Below are 10,264 nucleotides of genomic sequence, written 5' to 3'. Positions count from 1 at the left end.
GCCCAGTTATCTCCAGAAGCAGCAGAACCTGATTTTGGTGTCAAAACATGTTGAAAGGATTGACCTTTGATTTAAATTGGGGAGGGGACACAGTGCATTATTCGCTATAATGTGCCAGTGAACTGGTCTTTCTAAGAATACTGGACAAGAGTCGGATAACAGTCGGTAGCTGTTGAGCCATGTGCTGTGCTGCACTTATGCCGAACAGAGGGATGATTCAGCAGGAGTAGAGTTTGTCACAGCACAATGGAGTGCAGTGATAAAGGGTGCTTTGATTTCAAAGTGATAAACTGGAACTATATATATATATATATAGTCCCACTGTCTCTTATTATGCAATTGGGAAACAAAGTTGTTGATAAAGAGAGAGAATGCATCTCTCCACCCTCATTATACATGGCTTTGTGTTGTACAATATCGTCAGCAGCGACACACCCAGTAATATACAGTGTATTGTATAATATACACAGGAGTTACATTCAGGAATAGTGCATTATATAATATATACAGGAGTGGTATCGCCAATAACACACAAGGCATTACCTGTATATAACAACAAATTACATTACAATAGCGGCCTTCACGTGGGGTAGTGTCTGAGTGCTTATAATGTACACCTGATATAGTCACACAGGAGGTTTACACCCAGTAACAGTGTATTTATATCATATATACAGGAGTGTCACACCCAATAACACAGTGTATTATGCAATAATTACAAGAGTGTTATAGTCACAGGCTATGGCTAGGCAACAACAGTAACTGGCATTTCCATACTGTCGCTTGTGTAAAAGAACCTCTCAATGTGCTTGATAAATATAGCAGTGGATACCGAGCAGCGAAATAAGAGATTTGGAGTTGTTGATCAAAGGCACAACTGAAAATATGCTTTTAGTGTGATTTCAGAGGCAGAGAGATTACGAAGAAACCTGGGTTGGGAAAGTTGCAGAGAACAAGGGCATTGTGGCTGATAGTTCAGCCACCAATGGAGAGCAAAGGAAATTGGTATAGACTAAAGTTGGAAGAGCAGAAGATATTGACTGGATGAAAAACAGGATAAGACCAAGGATGGAGGCCTGGAGTATTTCTGTGGAAACCCCTTGCACAACATTTTCCTCCTTCAACAGCAACAGTTTACCTCAGAAAACACCCATCGGAGCATCCGCAACACTCACTGCTTATGCCAAATATATCAAGGCAGACTTTGCACATGATTTGTCACATGTGTAGAACCTCTGATGTAAACTGGTCCCAGTCAAAAGAGGCATTGTGAAGCAGGGTGGCTGCAGAACAAAGCCTTGTACAAATAGTGCCCAAGAGCTGATGAATTTCCACAAGAAATATCAACCGCACCAACCAGCTCCAAATATTTATCAAATGTGAGGGAGTGCCTCAGAGGTTAGTCATGCTTTAATGCCCTCACACACACAGTGCCCAGTGTGCTTGACTCTGGCCCCTCTTCACGCCTAACTTAAAAGTATCCTACAGGATTGGTCTGGTGGGTATGGATCATAGTCTGTACTGTACTGAGTTAGCTGATCTCAGGTGGGATGCTACAATTGTTCTCGGTATCCTCGAACAATGGAAGAGAAAATCATCCATAGATAGGGCTCTTGGCTGCTATCCATTGACTTTTGCTGGGAGATGGCTGTGTGTGTGTGCACGTGTGAGTGCATGTGGGTGTGCAACATATCTGGCACACAGTTAAATAGCCTATCAACGTTCAAGATCGAGACTCATTCGTGAATAATGGTACCACTGATCGCTTAGTGCTTGAACAACCCCCACTAGATATCAGACAGAAAAAGTTAACGAGAAAAAAATCACATTAACTATAAAAAGGTGGAGCCATCCAGGAGAATATACTTCCCCTTTATTTAAAAAAAATTGGGCACTGCACCTTTAAATTAAGGCATATTAGAACTGTGGATTGATCTTCCCCACCTTGTTTTCAATACAATACAGGGTTCCGCCCGAGTACATTGATGTATTTAAGAGATGCATACATAATAAGTAGGGAATAAGTACGATAAGGGCTTGTGTGCAGTACAAACCCTGGCCCGGACTGGATGGACCAAATGGCATGTTTCAGTGCCCTATCACCAGATAACTCTGTAACTCTGTGGAGTGTAGATAGATGTAACACTATGAGGTTATACTGTACCGTTTCAAGAGCTCCATAGCGCCAGGTGCCAGTGCTTTGGTACACATGAAAAGAGTTCCCTAACGATGACAACTCATCCCGGCTCCCTGGCCACTTCTCAGCCTCCAATGGGGCTCCGAATCCTGAAGAAACAGAGAGAGAGATTAGATTACTAAAGAGGCCGAGCTCAGTCAAAGTGATAATGTTCAATTATTTCAACTACTTGACACAGAGAGCGGTGAGAGTGGGGAATGAACGGCCCAGGGTGTGCCAGCGGAGGCAGATTGGGTCAGCCGATCCGAGAGGAAGTTAAGACAGCTTTTTCGCAAGGAAATCGATTTGCTGACAGCTGCTTCGTTTAAACAAGGCTGAAGCAGACTAAATGTCAAGATTGCACCTGAACCGATCACACGTTGGTGCCAACTAATTGTGATAACTGGTCCAGTGGCACAGACGCAGACAGATCAGCTACAGAGCAGGTCCTTGTATTACTCCGTTTGTGGGATACTGCTGTGCGCAATTGGGTGGGGAGGGCAAATAGAGAGATCTTGAATTGATCCTATTCTTGATCACAACTTTCATTGAATATTGGGTGCTGCCAATTTGGACTTGTATATGATCCAGTACTTTTAATAGTGAAGCAGCCAGCCAACATTTAGCCAAATTACCAGAGAGTGTCTACAAGCCTATTTTCTATAATAATAATAATCCTTGCATTTGATATTGGCCGTATTTCCTCAAAGATCTGTACAGTTGTTTCTGTAAAGTGTAGTGACTGTGTGACAGTGGCCAATTTGTGCACAGCAATGTCCCACAAATGGTGAGGATAGAAATTCAATCTGCATAGTAAAGTGCATCTGTCTAAATCAGGATCTGATGATAGATTAGAATGACGATGGTCCAGGCACCAAAATGTACCAAAAGGAGATTGGAATTACAATCTTTGCAAGGCTGCCATGGTGCTTGTACTCCCACAAGTCCTTCAACACAACATTGTTTTCTACTGAGTGCTGTACAGCTCTTTTCATCAATTCAGAGATCTTCTTTCAGAGAATGTAGTTCATTAAACACCAACAGTGTTAACAAGAATCCACTTTCCAACATGGCCTGAGTTGTTCAGCTCATGAGATATTGCCCAGTGACAACCTTTGGGTCTTAATGTGATCCTAATTGTTTTAAGAAATCAGAGAACCCAGCAGTGTGAGGAGGAAACAGAGTGAGAATTCTGTTAAGGAATTTGGTGAGAGTGGGAATTTGGTGCAGAGGGGGAAGAGATGCAGAATTATAAATATATTTATATTAAAATATGTCTGGGAATATGGCAGGGTAGCTGAGACTGGTTGCATGCACAACGTGTGCCAAGTGGGAACTCCAGGTAAAACAGCTAACAAGCAATGGGAAGCCTTCAAGGAGGAGATAGGTTGGGGACAGAACAAATACATTCCCACAAAGGGGAAAGGTAGGGCATCCAAATTTTCCTGGATGAATAAGGAAATTGGGAGTAAAATAAAACAGAAAAAAGAGGCTTATGATAAATGTCAGAACCAAAATACAGAAGATAATCAAACAGAATGTAGAAAGTACAGAGGAGAACTGAAAAAGGAAATAAGAGGGGCAAAGAGATTGTATGAGAAAAGATTAGTGGGTAACATAAAGAATAAAAGGTTAGTCAAATATATGGTGGGTCCAATTAAGGACCAAAGAGGAACTCTTCTTGTGGAGGCAGAGGGCATGGCTGACGTACTGAATGTGTACTTTGCATTTGTCTTCACAAAAGAAGAGGATGGAGACAATGCCACAGTATCAGAGAAGAGGGTGGAGAAATTGAATTAGATAAGAATAAACCGAGAGGAGGTACTAAAAAGGTGCTCAAGGTAAATAAGCCACCTGGTCCGGACGGGATGCATCCAAGGTTACTGAAGGAAGTAAGGGTGGAAATAACAGAGGCTGTGGCCACAATCTTTCAACCCTCCTTGGACACCGGGATAGTGCCAGAGGACTGGAGGGTTGCAAATGTTACTCCCCTGTACAAAAAGGGGCAGAAGGATAAATCCGGGAACTACAGGCCAGTCAGCCTAATATCAGTAGTGAGGAAACTTCTAGAGACTATAACCTGGGACAAAATAAATTTTCACAGAAAAATATGGGTTAATAAAAGACAGCCAACAGGGTTTGTTAAAGGCAAACCATGTCTAACAAACCTGATAGTTTTTTGATGAAGTAATAGAGAGGCTGAATGAAGGTAGTGCAGTTGATGTAGTTTATATGGATTTCCAAAAGGTGTTTGATAAAGTGCCACATAAGAGACTTGTAAACAAAATAGAAGCCCATGGTATTAAAGGGACAGTGGCAGCATAGATACAGAACGGGCTGGGAGACAGAAAGCAGAGAGTGGTGGTGAACGGTTGTTTTTCTCACTGGAGGAAAGTGCGTAGTGGTGTCCCCCAGATATCAGTATTGGGACCAATGCTGTTTTTGATCTATATAAATGACCTGAACTTGGGTATAGGGTGTACAATTTCCAAGTGAGGAGAGGCTAGATGGTACAGTCTTAAAGGGGGTGAAGGAACAGAGAGACCTGGGGGTTCGTATAAGTAAATCTTTGAAGGTCGCCGACAGGTAGATAAAGCTGTTAAAAAAGCATACGGGATACTAGGCTTTATAAATAGAGGCATAGAATACAAAAGTCAGGAAGTTATGATGAAACTTTATAAAACACTGGTTAAGCCTCAGCTGGAGTACTGTATTAAATTCTAAGCCCCACACTTAGATGTCAAGTCATTGGAGAGGGTGCAAAGGAGATTTACCAGGATGGTACCAGGAATGAGGGCCTTCAGTTATCAGGAGAGGCGAGAGAAGCCAGGATTATTCTCCCTGGAGCAGAGAAGGTTAAGAGAAGACTCGTTAGAGGTTTTCAAAATTATGAGGGGATTCGATAGGGTGAACAAGGAGAAACTATTTCCACTGGCGGGTGGGTCGGTAACCCGAGGACACCGATTTCAAATAGTTGTTAATAGAAGGAAGGGAGGTGAGGATAAAAATTTTTTTGTTTGTTTTTTTTGTACACAGCGAGTTGTTCGGATCTAGAATGCATTGCCTGAAAGGGTGGTGGAAACCAATTCGATAACAGCTTTTGAGAGAGAAGTAGATAATTATTTGGGGAGGATAAGTTTGCAGGGCTATGGGGAGAGAGCGGGGGAGTGGGATTGAATTGGATAGCTCTTTTCAAAGACACAATGGGCTGAATGGCCTCCTTCTGTGCTGTACAATTCTATGATTCTAATGCCTAATTGCTTCAATTGTGATTAATGTATACAGTAATTTGTAAAAGCCTTTGAGTGCCACTTCAATCAGTCAACTCTTTTGTACCGATCTCTTAAGCCATCCTTCTCTGCGATCAAGAACATCTATCTGTCTTGAGTTTTTGATTACCTGCAGACATTTAGGAAGGAAGAAAGAAACCGTGTTTTGTTTGGGAAAACAATTGATTGCCACGATTTTAAAAGAGTCTTAGTATTCATCTTCTGAAAGCATGAGGGTCTGAAGCTTGACTGTTTGATTGTCTGTAGAGACATCGGGAAAGGAACAAGCAATGTGTTGTATGGCATCTGACTGTTGGGATCTTCTAAATCAAAGTGACAATAGATGAATGAACTACCAAGCCGATAAGAAGTCTCACAGAGATGATAGATGCAAAAAAAAAAAACTGCATCTCCTTTTACAAAGACTTGTTTATCCAGGTGTATTGGGATTCTCCTAAGGCATTGTGGCCCATTCTGATTTATACTGGGATAAGCTCGGTCATTCCCAAAGGGTTCTGATTAAGACATGGCTGCAGTAGCAGCCAGCAGTTGTACCCGGTTTGCCAGAGTTCAGGAGCAACAAGGTACAGTTAGCAGGTTCTGGCCAGCTCATTTCCAACCATCTCTCTTGGGTCCTTCTTGGCAATTGGAAACCTCTAATTGTGTGGGAAAACATGGAGTTTTCAATTGCCAATGTAACCGGAGGTATTGGAGGAATCAAACGAGCGTGTCCACTTTTCTGACGTAGGATTAATTCCTCCGTCTTGAATTAAATGCTAAAATAAATATTTTGTACAGATAAGCATACAATGAACCTCAGTACTTCAAATTGTATAAACAAAACCAGCTTTGTTTAATGTATATTTTCTCAAATAAATTAATTATTAAATATACTGAATTTTTGGCAAGTGGGATCATCATTCTTAGATAGTAAGTGATTTCCGTTAAGATTTTTTTGATAAACAGCCGCTAAAGAATAACAAATAATAATAATAATAATCCTTGCATTTTATATAGCGCTTTTCACGTCGGGAGGACGTCCCAAAGCGCTTCACAGAACACACTGTAAAGTGAATTGACTGTATATTTGTGGGCGAACGCGGCAGCCAATTGTGCACAGCAATGTCCCACAAACAGTCGTAGATTGAAAATGACCAATTAATTATTGTTTTTGGTTTTTGGAGGCATTATTAGGTGTGTGGAGTAAGGAAACTTGCCCAAGGTTTCGCCCTCTGCCTGGAATTGAACTCAGGTCTCTCGCTTGCAAAGTGAGTGCTCTAACCACTGAGCTACAGGACTCCACCAAAGAATCCTGTATTTAAATATCGTTCCATCACATTACCCACTTTGAATGAGATTATTTCATTCAGATCAGTTAATAAATTATATATACAATTTGTTCAGCCTTTTTTCTTGAAACTAAAATGACAAATGTTGTAGAAGTAAAGGACAGTTTAGCTGGTTCAATGGAGGGTTTTATATCAAGTCCATCTTAATGTGAATTACACCAGAGCCTGTAGTTCAGTGATTAGAGCATTCACCTTGGGCAAGCGTCCTTACTCCACACGCCTGATAATAATCCCTCAAAAAAAATTGGTCACTTCAATCCACGACTTTTTGTGGGACACTGCTGTGTGCAATTGACTGCTGCGTTTCGCCCACAAATATGCAGTCAATTCACTAGAAGACGTGAAAAGCGTTATATCAAAAGGCAAGGATTGCAGATCAAAGAGAATGGGGAACTAGGGGAGAAGTATTTAACATAATAGTAGAGGGGACACAGACATGGGAATGAAGGGGATAGGGTATTCTACTCCAAGTACTTTATTTAACACATTTGTTGACATGCGTAAGTGCTATTCTGCTAGTCTCTACGTTCGGCAAATGCTCTGTTTTCATTTATAAGAATATATTTAAAGACTGAAATCAGAAGTGAGGGAAAAAATTATAGAAAGGACCCATCCTTTTTTTTTTGGTGTGCAGAGCATTACTGCATTCCTGAGAGCAGCCCTCAAGGTATTGGCTGGGATCGCGGGTCTCAACAGAAAGTTAGTAACACCAGATTAAACAACTATGAATGGCAAGTGATGCCAAACTAATTCATCATATCAGACCGCTCATGTCATTCTTTCTGTTGGCCTTGGGTCACTGTGCAAGCTGCAACTGAAGCTCAATGTCAAAACCTCAGCATGAGGATGGCCAAGCAAAGCTAGAGGGGAAAACACTTGCTTCTACTCACAGCTCAAGATCACCCTCAAAAGAGATTGGAACTGCAGAAATAGAACCATATGCCCAGATTTCCCATCTTCAGATTGTAGCAGCATTCCTGTCTAGATATCCTAGCACCCGAGTTATGATTGCCAAACAGACCAAATTCCCCCAGACAATTCAGTTACCAAAGTCTTAGGTTTAGATCTGAGCCATACAGCCTAATAATGTCTGAGGTTCAATTCTGGTCTGACTGAGTTGGCTGTGCTAGTTGGTTCCTTCTGCATGCACACCTGTTGGCAACAGACTCTATATTTGGCAACAGTGAGCCTTGGGCTAGGAAGGGAGAACAGCCTGCCCGACTGTCGCCCAGGATCTCTTCTGGAATTTGCCCATGTGTGGATACGATAGCCTGTATAGATTACGTCTGAATAACCCGTCTGCATTTACACATGAAGAGTAGTCACTTAATTAAGGTACCAGAGGACAGACCATACTCTAGCATTGGGTCACCACCTTCAGAAGAAGGGAGGCAGTCTAAAAGGAATTATCTGTGCAGACTTTCGCTGCCGCGTTCGATTACAAAATAAAGTGACTGAACTGTGAGATCCTAAATGCTGTGAAATGCACTATATAAATTGTAAGGGTTTTTGTTAATAAAGAGCCTATACATGGAAGAACTTGATTATAATATTTAGCTTCACAGACTGTCGCAGCAATTTACTGTATAACACTTCCCATTCAATGAACAATTCATGGCCAGTTCTCAAGCTTTTCATGCTCGGATCTTATCCAAAGTATCCCTCAGAGACATTGTGAAGTGTGATTGCCAGGAAATAAATGTCTAATAAACATTAACAAGCACTCGGTCCAATCTCATTTAGAAGTCTTTAAATTAAAACTGACAAAACGGCAAAATTAACTCACGAATGAAACCATTTAAAGTGAAACTGATCTATCCAAACCGAATAATATGCGTTAGGGAACACAAGCACCAGATATCAGAAATGTCTTATGGTCTTTATGACCACAGTCTTAAAATTTAAGATGCTGCAGCACAAAGGAAAATTCTTCAATTCAGTCTTAATCTGGGAGACATTTTCTCAGGTTCTTAGAAAGATTAAGATGGTCTAATCCAGATGCCTTCTCGTGGAACAATTACAATGCTGCCACGGTCCAAGATGCTATCCTGCATGAAGGACGCCATATAAATGCAAATCGTTGTCGTTTCAATGCAAGCAGAGGCATGGGAGGAGGATTGGTTCAGCTGAGAAATGCTGTCAAATTGACAGCAAATTGTCTGCAGTAATGACAGAAAGGACTTGGTACAGTATTTTACAGCACCTTATCATGTCAAAATGTCTCAACGCACTGCACTGTCAAGTGTAGTTACCATTTTGCTGCTCCAGCATGCGTAACCGTTAACTTTCCAAGTTTATAAAGTTACAGTACATATCAGATGTCTCCATGACATTTGGGGGTTATTTTCCACCTGTCAGTTACAGCTAACACTCCAGTACAATACTGGGGGAAGGCTGCAAAGTCAACAGGTGCTGACCTTAGGGTGTGATATTATTGTTGCTTTACTGACCTTGTCAGCAAGAAAACTGGTGCTGAGCACCAAGCTATTAAATTTACAGTAGATTGTCATTCCAGCCAACCAGTTAATGCAGCCACTATGAATTTACAAGCTGAGTGAGACTCGACAAAAAGCTCATTTAATAAGCCAACGAAGAAGCTGAAAGACGGCTCAGTTAATCAACACTGTTGTGTTCCATGTACGAACATGATTAGAAATATTAAAATTCAATCAGTGAATCCTTCGGGCTATTTACTTAAAGGCAGCGGTTGGAAATGTTTTTACATGCGAATAAGAGAACGGAATGCTATGAGTTAGAGAACACAAGCACCAACCAAGTATCAGCCAGGATTACCTTCCCTTAACCCACCCATCCCAAAAATAGCCTGGATTTATCCAAGGCGGTTTTTCTCACTAACACTTAATCAAAGGTCGCAATCACAAGTATTTTGGATCTTGCAGGTTCATTAAAGATCCCATGGTACTTTGCCTATCTACACAATCACTACACGTTATAATAAATGCTGTGAAGCACTTTGGGATGACCTCCAAAGTGAAAGGTGCTCTGTCAGGTGCAAAGATTATCATTACTTTGTTCCACTGGTTGATTACCCTCTGTGTAAAGAAATACTTCCTGATACCTGAATTAAAATTGACATTCACACCCACTGAACCTATGCCGTCTTACCCTAAGCATTGTGTATCCACGAGTCTACAACTAGTTTACTACTAATTTAGTTTAGTCCTGTAGCTCAGTGGTTAGAGCACTTGCCTCGCAAGCAAGAGACCTGGGTTCGATTCCCGGCAGGGCGAAACCTTGGGCAAGTTTCCTTACTCCACACACCTGATAATAATCCTTCAAGAAAAAAAAACAATAATAATTTGGTCACTCAATCCACGACGGTTTGTGGGACACTGCGCAATTGGCTGCCGCATTTCGCCCGCAAATATACAGTCAATTCACTTTATAGTATATTCTGTGAAGCGCTTTGAGACGTCTAGAAGACTTGAAAAGCGCTATATCAAATGAAA

The 10,264-nt window shown here is 41.3% G+C and overlaps 1 non-coding gene across 1 annotated transcript; it reads left to right on the top strand.

Moving 5' to 3' along the window:
- Positions 1-9,973: 9,973 nt before the first annotated feature.
- On the top strand, positions 9,974-10,045 carry trnaa-cgc. The gene has a single exon. It is a non-coding gene; the product is annotated as a tRNA-Ala (tRNA).
- The last annotated feature ends 219 nt before the right edge of the window (positions 10,046-10,264 follow it).

The sequence above is a fragment of the Callorhinchus milii genome, unplaced genomic scaffold (assembly GCF_018977255.1).
Source record: "Callorhinchus milii isolate IMCB2004 unplaced genomic scaffold, IMCB_Cmil_1.0 Scaffold16, whole genome shotgun sequence".
NCBI classification, from domain to species: Eukaryota; Metazoa; Chordata; class Chondrichthyes; order Chimaeriformes; family Callorhinchidae; genus Callorhinchus; species Callorhinchus milii.
Note: the sequence above shows the minus strand (reverse complement) of the source record. Positions and strands in the feature narration are given on the sequence as shown.